Genomic DNA, 13,964 nt, shown 5'->3' with positions numbered 1-13,964 from the left:
CCTCAACATTACGAACCTGACTTTTGACGAGTTTAAAAATTTGTTTCTGGCTGAATACTGGTCAGAGCAAAAACAACAAAGTGTCTGGCGCGAATTTGTCGTATCGAGGCCTTTCGATGCGAATTCGCGTGGCTCGATGAAGGAGTTTTGTGAGGGCTGGATCCGCAAGTTGGAATATTTGCGTGATCGCCGCACGGAATCCGAAATAGTCTGGGAACTCTACAAGAAGCTTCCAGATGATACAAAACGCTACCTAGGAAGCAATTACAAGACAATCAATGATTTCCTGGAAAGAGTTGAGGACGAGGACAATTGGAGCAATAATCGCGACAGTGGTAGAGGCCGTGGTAACAACAACGTGTACCCCAACAACCACAACAACTATAACCATGGGAATAATGCATACCGCAACCATGGCAGCAATAACAATAATGGTTCGGACCGTAATAACAATCGGTACCATGCAAATAATAACAGGCATGACGGAAACCAGTATCATACTAACGTGATACAGGCTTCACAGAATAGTAATAACGCCAGAGGGTGTGATAAGCCGTCTCAACAGCATCCAGGGAGCAGATCTGCTCGGACGAGAGAGGGAAACCATTAGCCGCGCCGGTGAGGGGCCGACCGGGCGTGGAGAAATTTTGGAGGCCCAATAACAAGAGAAAACCCAGGTGTCGTCGTTATGAAAATTCCGTATGGAATAATCAACGGCGGGAGCGTGTGCCGAAGTTAGGAGAAAGGAGTGCTCCCACATGTAGTAGATCAGCTGTAGACACAGCAGTAGAAAATACATTCACTGTCAGTGAGAACAATTTAATTAGTGTCCCGGAAATCGATTATAAAGTGGCAGCTGTAACACCCACAGCGGAACTGGAGATTGAGTTTAAGAATGATTCGCAAGTGTTGAGAGAAAATCAGATGTCGGATAACACGTCCGTCATCGAGTGAGAGGAAGCAGAGAGGGATGACGTGTGGTTAAGGCAGTTCGGTCGCTGATACGTCGAACTAAGAGATTATAGGGGCCAGTACGGGAGAAGTGTTTATGGGGAGCGCGGGCAGGATTTGCCGCGTGTCGTCCCGCAGGATGATAGTGTTTGTGAAGTGATAGAAAGTTCTGGCCCTAACTGGCAGACTTTACCAGAAATAGTTGATGATAATGGGGAACACGAGCAAGATTCGTCGTGTTTCGTCCCGCAGGAGTTGGATGTTGAAGTAGTAACGGAAAGTTCTGGCCCTAACCGGCAGACCTTACCGGAAGTTATAGTGGTAGAAGTAGCCGACCCATCCGACGCAAAACTCCAGTTTAAACATTGCGAAAGTATTAAGGTGAAAGATTACGAGAATTTTAGTGATAGCCGGACACAATTGGTAGAAAAGCACGTAGATTACAGCGTGTATGAGGATACAGCTGACCTTATACGGTCGGACGGTAGCAGTGTGGGTTGCGCAGATCCACAGGAAGTAATTGCAGATACTACTGGGCACATTCCTCCAGGTAGGTCGGCAGATGAGATCAATCTGACCAAAGAGGAATCAACGAAGGTGACAATTAGTGAATTGATAGCAGAGCAACACTCACTAGTTGACGAGTTATAGGAAAAGGTTTCGGTATTGGAGGCGAAGCTACAGACTAAGCCTCAGAACAAACGTGTTGAAATTAAAACTGTATGTGAACAGACGCTGAAAAAGCCGCCAGATAAGCCGGATTTAGGATCAAAGCCGGATGTTTTTTTCTGGAATGACCTGGATATTGTGAGAAAATAAAGAAACAGACGAGGACAAGTGAAGACAGATAGTAGTGTCAGTTAATATGCACGACCTACAACTAAACGTGTTGATTGACACCGGTGCAGAATTGCGTGCTGTATATGGGAAAATATCTGAGATACTGAAAGACAGACCTGGTATCGTAATTATGCCAGTAACATGAGTTAAAATTGTCGGTGCTACTGGGAAGGGCAGTAAACCGGCCACAAATCAGATTTTTGTCAACTTCGAGATACGTGGGGCACGATTTGAACAAGAGTCTGTCGTCGTGCCAGACTTAACTACCGAAGTAATTATCGGGTTAGATTGGCTATTAAAGTACCGTGCAGTGATTAACTGCGAAAGCAAAACGTTGACATGTACGTCCCAAGATAAAACAATAGTAGTTCGTTTTGACGAGGCAGGAGACGGTGTGCATAGGCAATACCAGCCTATACACATTGTTAACTGGCCGGATGCCATTGACGTAGGCATGAATTTGAACTACCGTAACGTGAGGAATCTCGGCATTCACAATAGTGTAGAAAGTGAATTGGACAGTATTGTAGACGGTGTGTCAAACGTAACACACGAACAAAGATGAGGTCTGTGTGAAGTAATAATGAGGAATATGTGTGTGTTTTCAGACAAACCGGGACTTGTGGAAGAGATAATCAAATTCGCTCCACGGATTGACATTAGCAATGGTGTGAAAAAAGATCGTTTGTGAGAAATAATGTAGCTAGAAGCCGATGCTCGCATACGTCATGACGCTAAAGCGTGTTTTGCTAAGTTTGCAATCGGAGACTTAGTGCTTGTAAAAGCTCATGAGAAATCGAGCGAGATAGACAATGAAATCTCTAAATTTAAGATTGTTTATAATGGACCATATATAGTCATTGCTATACCTCACACAAATGCTTATTGCTTAGAGTATCCAAGCTCTGGAAAACTATTAGTTATACAGAACATTGTAGACTTGAAATTGTATCAACCTAGGATTGATTAATACCACAGAATGGGTAATTTGTACAGTATGTAAATATAGAGAGTAAGATTTAAGGATTTGCTAGATTGCCATGCTTTTGCCTGACCAAGAGGTCATTAAAGAAGTTGTAATTAATAAGTAATTAATTTTGATTAAATGATTTAAGAGTAACTGATTATTAATCAATTGAAAAAGGAATGTAAATATGATTTTGTAACTAGCTGTAAGATTTCATGAATATGTGTTTACTAGTCATTGCCGATGTACTTAGACGCTGTTTTAAGTTTCAGGCTAGTACATGCGTGTGATGATGAACAATGTTGAGTTATCCACTGTGATAGTGTTAAAGGACTGCTTGAGATTACTCGGGAGTGAGTTTTTTCGAAAGATTTAAGTGAAACGGACGTTCTGGAAATGCCGTTAGACAGGCGAGTGAGATCAAGCGTGCCGCACAGATGGGCGCAACAATACTGGCGAGGCGGAGCCGCTGTAGGCTCTTGTGCCGCTGTCGGCATTCTCTGTACTTGCGGGTACGGAAGGCGGAGTTGTTTTTCTTCCCGGACAGCTGATGTGAAAGAGTTCTGCTGTCAATATTTATGTTTTTCTTCGATCTGCGGTATACTGTTTTCTTGTTTAGCGTTAAGTGGACTCTCCTGGCGAGAATACTAATTATGAAAAGGTTATATAAATAATGTGTATTCTATGTAATTAATTACTAATTTGCGTATTTACCATGTACTCTGGTTAATTTAGTAAACAGTATTCCATTTCTTGATACTGTTAGGAATTTTGCTGATTTGGAATAGCTGAACCATTTTCTGTGTTTTCTATGAATTTTAATATGTTGTCTGCCTGTTTTCTTTTGTGTAGGATGACACTGGAATAAGGTTAGGAGTGTCTCCACTCAGTTATTATGGTCTAAAAATTGGTTTATGGTTAATTAAGCCTAGTGCTAAATTTTCTCGATATTTTGAGCATATGCATTTCCGCTGTTTTTTTTTTTCTTTTTTGGGATATTTTCTCAGTCTGTTTAGGTTACACGAACATCCTCAGAAAATGTGGGGCGCAAGTAACGCCGGAAATGCATATCCTCCTATTTCCATCTATTGTACTATAATTTTTTTTTCGCTATTTTGTTACCTGAAGATATGACATTTCTGTGTCTTTATATAGGGCAATTGTTTATACACACACACACACACATATATATATATATATATATATATATATATATATATATATATATATATATATATATATACATGTCGATGTATAATTGGATTGTTTTGTAAATATTATTTGTCTGGGTCTGGCCTAGGGAAAACTATGCTATCGAATGATTACATCGATAGGTCGTGTGGAGAACCAAAGTGTTTGTGTGAACTCGGCCACATGGAGCGCGGGCAGAGAGAGTCTGGCTGGAGTAGGACGGTGGAGCAGAGGTGTGTTGTGTGACGCTCCCGCGGGTTTGCCGCGCTTTCGGGGTTTGGCAGCATGTAATTGTGCTCGACTTGCTATGATAGTCTCTGGCACGGTGTCGCGACGGGAAACATTAGCTGGCGCACATCAAGAGCCCGTTTCGCCTGGTGACCGTGTCGAGAAGAAGGCGCGCCAACATACAGCTTCTGCAACAGCGACGGCCGACAATGAGTGACTGTCGCAACCTCCACGATCGACGACTTGAAACCTTCAATCAACAAACCAGGAAGACTAGAAGCACGTAAAGTTTTAGAACTGTATGGCAGACCTCAGCTTTTCAAACTGTACAATTTGCCTCACCAAATTACAGCAACGTAGCATGATCCTTTGTTGCTCATTGTCCCAATTGCATTACCAAGCATTCCTTTCCCGGAATGAACCAGAGTGTCGTCGAAATTCAAACTCCAGCATTAAAGTAATATCATTCCATTTCACTGCTTTAATTTCAAGGTTCAGTTAAAGTATTCATAGCTGGCTACAATATTTAGATTACACAAGCAATTAAGAGTGCGAATTTTGTTACCATATTTTAGCTTACCTGTGACTGCAGCTCAGCTTGGTACGTACTGAATCTTATTACTGTTAATTGTTCAGAATCATTTAATTCAAGTTCAAAGTTAAATCTCTTATTTCAAAATTGCGTAGATTCAAGTAGCTTTTGAAATGATTGTTGAGGTAGCCCAAGACTAACCTTATTTTATTGAATTTCGTAGTGCTTCAGAAACAAAGTTCACTATTAATTTCAGCCACTACATTAACTTTCAATTTTCCGGTTTTATTAATTCTTTTGCTAAATTATGTCAGAATGTAGCGAAATTTATTACTTCTGACAAACATTCAGTTTTCACACAACACGTGTCAACCTTCAGTTGCTACGCTTTTAGTGGGTAACATCACCTATTCCATCACAGGCAGGACTACCTGTGAAACCAGTCATGTGATTTACAAGCTAAGCTGCAACCACTGTGCTGCATTCTATGTAGGAATCACAACCAACAAGCTGTCTGTCCACAAGAATGGCCACTGACAAATCCTGGCCAAGAAACAAGTGGACCACCCTGTTGCTGAATATGCTACCAAACATGATATCTCTCATCTCAATGACTGCTTCACAGCCTCTGCCATATGGATTCTTCCCACCAAAACCACCTTTTCTGAATTGCACAGGTGGGAACTTTCCCTGCAGTCATCCTACCTTCCCGTAACCCTCCTGGCCTCAACCCTCATTAATCACTGTCCTCACCCATCCAACGCCCTCCCTGTTCTCATTCCAGCACTACACAGCTGCCATTTCACCCCCATACTCACTCTTTTAATTTCTTTTTATTTCTCTCCTTCCTGCTACTTACCCCCCCCCCCCCCCTTCCGTACCTTCTCTCCCGCCCTCCGTGTAAACTGTAACACTTTACTGTCCACCACTCCCACGATACTATCCCTCCCCCTCCCCGCGCCAGCCTCCTCCTTACCCCCACCCAGTCACCACTCCCATCATACACTGATGCTGCTGCTCGCAGTGTAGTTTCAGCTCTCTGAGACTGCAGACGGGTGTGTAAGTTGCGTGAGTGTGTGTGTGTGTGTGTGTGTGTGTGTGTGTGTGTTTGCATGTGTGTATGTGTGTCTACTGCTGACAAATGCCTTAATGAACGGAAGCTCTAATTGTGTGAATCTTTTTGTTGTGCCTATTGCGACTCAGAATCTCTGCTATATGGTGAGTAGCAACTTTCCTTCTCTGTTATTGTTACATTCCATCCTGGATTTTCCATTGTTCGATTTTGTATACATCTTAAGGACCAACACATCCAGAAAATTTAGTTGACCTTTACTCTTCATCCCCACAGTAAACTGAATTTTTTGGTTGATACTGTTTAGATGTATTAAGAAGACGTTCAAGTTTTCTGCGCCAAGCGTCCGTGCTACGAACGTATTATCAGCGTAACGGCATGACCCAGGTGTTCTCTTACTGGCAGTCTGCAACATCAGTTGCTCAAAAGTCTCCACAAACAAATTGGCCACAGCTTAACTAAGAGGACTACCCATAGCCACCTCGTCATTTTGTTCATAAAACCATTGTTTTAGGGGAAATATGTTCTGATGGGGTAACGCCTGAGGAACGCCACTGCATCCATTATGCATGAGATAGCTTTGTTTACCGGAATCGTGGTAAATAAGGACAGAACATCAAAACAGTCAACAATATCGCTCAGGCCCTCGTCCACCCTTTTTTTTTAATTTGAAATGAGCTGAATTTTCAAAGTAACTATCAGTTCCACCAATGTAAGGCTGCAACAGTGAGGCTATATGTCTAGCTACCTCGTGGGTGGGAGGCACTATAGCACTCACAACAGGCTTCAAAATAATCTGTGGTTTGTGCACTTTGTATGATCCACAGGGCAGAGGCAGATACGCTTCCGTTTGACGAGGTACACTACTGGCCATTAAAATTGCTACACCAAGAAGAAATGCAGATGATAAACGGGTATTCATTGGACAAATATATTATACTAGAACTGACATGTGATGACATTTTCACGCAGTTTGGCTGCATAGATCCGGAGAAATCAGTACCAAGAACAACCACATCTGGCCGTAATAACGGCCTTGATAAGCCTGGCCATTGAGGCAAACAGAGCTTGGATGGCGTGTACAGGTACAGCTGCCCATACAGCCTCAACACGATACCACAGTTCATCAAGAGTAGTGACTGGCGTATTGTGACGAGCCAGTTGCTCGGCCACCATTGACCAGACGTTTTCAATTGGTGAGAGATCTGGAGGATGCACTGGCCAGGGCAGCAGTCGAACATTTTCTGTATCCAGAAAGGCCTGTACAGGAACTGCAACATGCGGTCGTGCATTATTCTGCTGAAATGTAGGGTTTCGCAGGGATCGAATGAAGGGTAGAGCCACGGGTCGTAACACATCTGAAATGTAACGTTCACTGTTCAAAGTGCCGTCAATGCGAACAAGAGGCGACCGAGACGTGTAACCAGTGGCACCCCATACCATCACGCCGGGGGATACGCCAGTATGGCGATGACGAATACACGCTTCCAATGTGCGTTCACCGCGATGTCGCCAAACACGGATGCGACCATTATGATGCTGTAAACAGAACCTGGATTCATGCGAAAAAATGACGTTTTGCCATTCGTGCACCCAGATTCGTCGTTGGGTACACCATCGCAGGCGCTCCTGTCTGTGATGCAGCGTTGAGGGTAACCGCAGCCATATTCTCCGATGTATTAGTCCATACTGCTGCAAACGTCGTCGAACTGTTCGTACAGATGGTTGTTGTCTTGCAAACGTCCCCATCTGTAGACTCAGGGATCCAGACGTGGCTGCACGATCCGTTACAGCCATGCGCATAAGATGCCTGTCATCTCGACTGCTAGTCATACGAGGCCGTTGGGATCCAGCACGGCGTTCCATATTACCCTCCTGAACCCACCGATTCCATATTCTGCTAACAGTCACTGGATTTCAACCAACGCAAGCAGCAATGTCGCGATACGATAAACCGCAATCGCGATAGGCTACAATCCGACCTTTATCAAAGTCGGAAACGTGATGGTACACATTTCTCTTCCTTACACGAGGCATCACAACAACGTTTCACCAGGTAACTCAGGTCAACTGCTGTTTGTGTATGAGAAATCAGTTGGAAACTTTCATCATGTCATCACGTTGTAGGTGTCGCCACCGGCGCCAACCTTGTGTGAATGCTCTGAAAAGCTAATAATTTGCATATCACAGCATCTTCTTCCTGTTGGTTAAATTTCGCGTCTGTAGCGCGTCATCTTCGTGGTGTAGCAATTTTAATGGCCAGTAGTGTAGATCTGATGGACAGAGTTGGAGGAAGAAACTTTGACAAGTTGGTTGGTAATTCTTAAAATCTTCGTAGTAGGATCCGTCTGAAGCTTTATGTAGTTGGTGGGATTCAAATGTCACTAACGTTTTCGTGATAGTCCTCACTCCTGATCAAGATGGTGGAATTACCCTTATCCACGTTTTGCGTTAATATTCGTCAGCACCTTACTTTGTGCTTGTAGGAAATTGCTGTTGGGTGACTTACATTTATATAAGGCTCTGTTTCCATTCTAATTACACCAGCAGACTGCTGTGCAGGCTGTCGGATAAGTGCCTCAATATGTGCTATAATGTCGTCCGTGGGTACTTTTAGAGGTGTCACAGCAAAATTTCCATCTTTGAATAGTACGGAAATTTCAGCTACAGTCTAATCCTTTTCGACAGGTTAGTAACAGTTCAAGATTATTCTGTAGACTAGCACATTTCTTCTCTCTGATAACCTATTATTTGCCCTAAGTTTTAATGTCCTGAACTTTAGACCATCAACATTGTAACACTGCTAACTCCATAAGGTTATAAATGCAAAGAGATTGTGCCGAGTGAAACATTTTCTTCACTTTCAGAGCTTTCGGAACCGTGAAAGTGCCCTGGCCGCAGAACACAGGAACGTCAGTTTGCACGTTGCCTTGTTTTCTTATTGACCATTGCTTCTAACCAGTGCTGACATATCCTTCTAGTAGCGGCATTTTGCCACACTTTGTAGGCTTTCACGGCCTGTATTAACTTCACTTAAAACCTCCGAGCTGACACCCCGTAGTTGATACCTAAAACCTTCTCCAAACGCTTCATCACCGGCTGCAGGAAACATCCACTGTGGTGAAGCTGGGAACTGCGATCAGAACTCAAGGGAGCGCCGAGTACAAATGCAGTATAGAGAGCGCCACATTCGATCACGTGACGCCGGCTAAAAGACTTTCTCTGGTTGTGCCAACATTATCGATTGACAGCAACGAATCGTCATTCTGTCAGTGCAAAGTCGAAAATAAAATTGGTTCAAATGGCTCTGAGCACTGTGGGACTTAACATCTGTGGTCATCAGTCCCCTAGAACGTAGAACTACTTAAACCTAACTAACCTCAGGAAATCACACACATCCATGCCCGAGGCAGGATTCGAACCTACGACCGTAGCAGTAGCGCGGTTCCGGACTGAGCGCCTAGAACCGATAGACCACCGCGGCCGGCCGCAAAGTCGAAATCCATATTTTATATAACTTGACATATTCCTCTTTTCTGTTAAAATTATTACCGCGCTTAAAAACCTCAACAGGTTCTCTATACATGCGTGTATGATAATGCGATGTTTCAGACGTAAGGCTCGCCTCACTGAATTTTATTTCCTGATTCCTCTCGTTCTGCTACGACCAATTTATCTTCATTTGTAACCGTATTATTTACAAGACAAGGTTAACTACTTACTGTCGACTTTCAAGAAAAATAAATGTGTTCGCTGCTGCGAATACGATTAACCTTCAACTGTATAACGGTACGACTACAATGAAAATTTGTGCTGGACCACGTCTCGAAACAGGATTTCCCGCTTTACGCGAGCGGTCACCTTCACCGGTTTGGCAATCCGTGTACGAGTCCCGCGCAGACCCAAACGTCCCTATGTCATCGATCCTGCGACAAAACCCGTAAACTGTAAGTAAAAACATATGACCACTGTCCACCGCGACGTTGGACGCCGCCTGGTAGCGGTGCGGTTACGTAAAGTGGTATCAAAAATATGGAAGCGGAGCAGACACGGACGGGAGATCACCCTATCGAAAGAGTGGATGCAAATGGGGAGATGAGGTAAGTGACTTTGACAACGGGCAGATTGTTATTACACAGAGCCCGTGAACGAATATCTTGAAAACGGCCGAATGTTAACATGCCACTGTCATAAGCATCTGCAGAAAGAGGTAGAAGGACAGTGAAACTACCACTAGGCGCTAAGAGGTGAGACGTCCATGACTCTTCTGCTCTGCAGAGTATGAAGGACGACTACCTGTGGCGTCTCTGCTGAAAGAGCACAATGCTGGTGCAAGCAGACATGTTGTGGAGCACACCGTTCTTCGTGACTCTCCACAGAAGACCAGTCCTAGGTGTTCACATGTTGAATCAACAACATCGTTAACTACGATTGCAGTGAGCACGTGACCATCGGGATTCGACCGTCGATTAATGGAAACGTGTTAGCTCTTTGGGAACAATAGTTTTGACAATCTATGCCGATAGTCGTTTCCAAGAACGCCGTCATCGAGGTGAACGGCGGCTGTAAACGTGGAGCTGCGGCGAAGCGGGGTTGGTTGTCTGCTTCCTCTCTTTCACTTATAGGAAGTACACCTACCTCGATATGCTCGTTTCCGACGTTCCTTCACTCTGTAGTAACAGGTACGTGCTAAGCTGAGTAAATCAGTGTTGATGAAACCGCTACCTACTACCTACCACCCAGGGACCGCGTAATTCGAGTTGAAAGTCAGTTCCTGAAAGTTCATTTCTAAAAAATCGGGCGTTCGGAGGATGCAGTCTACTTGCAGAAAGCATTTAAAATTATATTGAATTTACATTTTATTCATATGGAATCACATGAAATGGCTATCAAGTCCGTATTTAATATGGTAATGCTCTGTCATTGACACTGTAGCCAGAATTTTTGCATGTCCGACCCGACTAATTTTCACATTCTAACAGTTACCGACCCACAACTATTCTCGAGTTATGCATTCGGTTGTTGTAGTGGTGTTCTTCCAAAGAAGTGTTCGGCAATGTATTCCGTACAGAGCACTAAACATGCCACGCGGAATTGTTACTACGACGACAAAGTTCAAACGCTCATAACTTTCAAACTATTTAATTTAGAAACACCAAACTTTCATTAAAATATTCGTAACTTCAGTCGCTTCAGTCAGGAGGTATTCGAACCGCAGTGAACTCACTATTTCTTCATTTTTCATAGTATTTTTACGGAGCTATCTAACATGGTGTTATCCGTAGGCCGGTTAGCAGGCGACTATCTCCAACTATTCTACTTACGGTCCACTCCACTATATTCGTGCGGGAACAGCTTAATTCTGATTGGCTGTTGATCTAAACGACCAATCAGGATGTTCCTTCAAGATCATTCTCGCAGCAAAACTTGCCTTGTTCAATCAATAATCTGATAGTAATTAACGTTATTAAAACTTCAATTTCTAGTACATTGTTTAATCAAAATAAGCGAAGTACGAATTATTCTCCAAATTAATAAATAAACTTATTCCGCCTCTAACCCTCATTCTGGCTGCTTCTATACAAAAGCAAGCTCACACTGATATACGCCATCTGAATCATGGTTGCACCATAACTTTCCCACGTTCTATTTGTACAAGGTTTTATGAAAAATGACATTAAGTGCTAACGTATGTCCCACGTACACTCTCTCAATCATTCTCACTCACTCACACATCAAAATATAATCAAATAATAATCTTGACCGATTTTTGTTTTAGGTAAAGCACAGTGACTACAGTTTTGAAAAGAAAATGCTAATTAATTAATTTTATACACTGATAAATTTGTAATGGCTTGAAATGATAATGAAAGTTAATCTGTATTTATTCCTGACTTGGTTTTAAAGAACAAGCGTCGATTTTAGGACATTTAGGTAATTTTCTCTATCTCCGGAACTATAATAAATAAAAATCTGAAATTTTAACAGCACCATTCCATTAATAACAAAAGGCAGTGTACCATATTTGAACAAAATCGGATAACAACTAATATGGATTACTTAGATTCGTCGAGCGTGTGAATCTTCGGATGGACTGAATGTTACTCTATGCAGTTCTCACGGCAGGCAGCGTCGCCTGCGCTGTGAGAAAATCGAAAAAAAGAATGTAGTCATCCTGCAGCCACCGTACCATACGGCTGCGTGCCTTACTGCAACGAATGTCATCTCGTAATAACTTGCTGCGTTTCAGAGCATGCCTCTGACGCAGGTTGATTGATTTATTTGGGGGAGGACCAAACAGCGAGGTAATTGGTCCTATAGGATTAGGAAAGGATGGAGAAGGATGGCGACCGTACCCTTTCAAAGGAACCATCCCGACATATGCCTGAAGCGCTTTAAGGAAATCACGGAAAACCTAAATCACGATGGCCAGACGAGGGTTGGAACCGCCGTCTACGCGAATACGAGTCCACTTTGCTAACCTCTGGCACCACTCGTTCATTGCGGACGCATGCTGGTGAGAGCAGTATTATGCTAACGGAGACATGCACTCTCATGGGATCTATGCCACCATCGAAGGAACCCTGACGACTGTGAACCACCTGCATCCCTTCATACTTGATGTCTACCCAGACGACGATGTCATCTTTCAGCAGTATAACTGTCCGAGTCTCGGAGCCAGAACCGTGCTACAGTGGTTTAAAGAGTACAGTTGATGTCTCGGCGACCAAATTCGCATGATGTAAATGCTATAGAACCCATATTGGTCGCAACCGGGCGCCATCACCACGTACCCAAATCACTGGCCAGTTATTTACAGGACCTGTGCGTAGGAATCTACTGCCTCATACCTCCATAAACCTACAAACGAACGTCGGATCCATGATACGCAGGATCAGCGATGCATTTCGTTCCAGAGATACGCAAACAAGCTAATGAAGCAGGTGGACATAACTTTCTGGCTCATCAGTGTACTCCCCTCTCAGAGACTGGAGGACAATTTATTTGACAATCGCTGCCTGATATAGGCGATTAAATATGATATTGCAGTGCCTACGTTGTTAAGAAGAACGCTGCAGTGTTCCTCTAGGCAAACACGCATGCATCTGCGAGGGAGCACTGCATAGCACAGTCACAGAAAAATATCATGTTTAAGAAAATTGTTATTCTGACAAGGAGGTAGATCGAGGTTGCCGCCCTAGGGAAAGAATTATGATCATAGGATCAACAAGAAATAACGGCCGCCAAACGGGAATTATTTTTAAATCAGTAACATTGAATATCGCATTCGCAGAGTGTTGGGCAAGTAAGAAGCCGAAACAACTTTTTGACCGACCACGAAGATAAACGTACATTTAAGAAAGGTATTAACATTCGTTGTAGTTGTGCACAATTATTTATTGGAAACACGAATAGAAGTGTTAACATCCCTTTAGTTGAATGTAGGAGGAATTGCCTTCCGGGACGTACGGATAAATTGGTCGTATCATAGCATATGTACCAAGAACGTAATCATGAATTAAAATTCAGTGTGACGAGCCTCACACCGAAAACAACGCATTATCGTGCGCGCCTGTATAGAATGGTTTTTGAGATTTATAAACATCGTAACTTTGACAGGAAACAAGGAGGTGTCAAAACTAGATAAAGTATGGACGTCGACTCTGCACCGACACAAAGACGTTATATTACTTTTAATCGAGAATATTGGCACTGCCAGAGATAAATGCAAAATGTAAACCTTCACGGATGGAAATGTCACTTAACAAAATGTTCAAATGGTTCAAATGGCTCTGAGCACTATGTGACTTAACATCTGTGATCATCAGTCCCCTAGAACTTACAACTACTTAAACCTAACTTACCTAAGGACATCACACACATCCATGCCCGAGGCAGAATTCGAACCTGCGACCGTGGCAGTCGCGCGGCTCCGGACTGAGCGCCTAGAACCGCTAGACCACCGCGGCCGGCTAACAAAATGTTCCGGGCTACTGTGTCGTGGTGTGAGGTATCATAAAAACTTACAGCAAGAAAAGTCTGCGAACCAGAGGTACTTGCCACGGAATTAAAACATCTAACCAACGCATTGCTCAAGAATGGTTATTCGTTCGCTGAGATGTAAAGAACGATAAAACCACCGTGTAGAAATATAGCGATGCTCAAGCGGCCGTGAAATCGAA

This window comes from Schistocerca piceifrons, chromosome 4 (genome assembly GCF_021461385.2).
Source record: "Schistocerca piceifrons isolate TAMUIC-IGC-003096 chromosome 4, iqSchPice1.1, whole genome shotgun sequence".
Lineage (NCBI taxonomy): Eukaryota > Metazoa > Arthropoda > Insecta > Orthoptera > Acrididae > Schistocerca > Schistocerca piceifrons.
The sequence above is the reverse complement of the archived record's forward strand: the minus strand, read 5'-3'. Positions refer to the sequence as shown.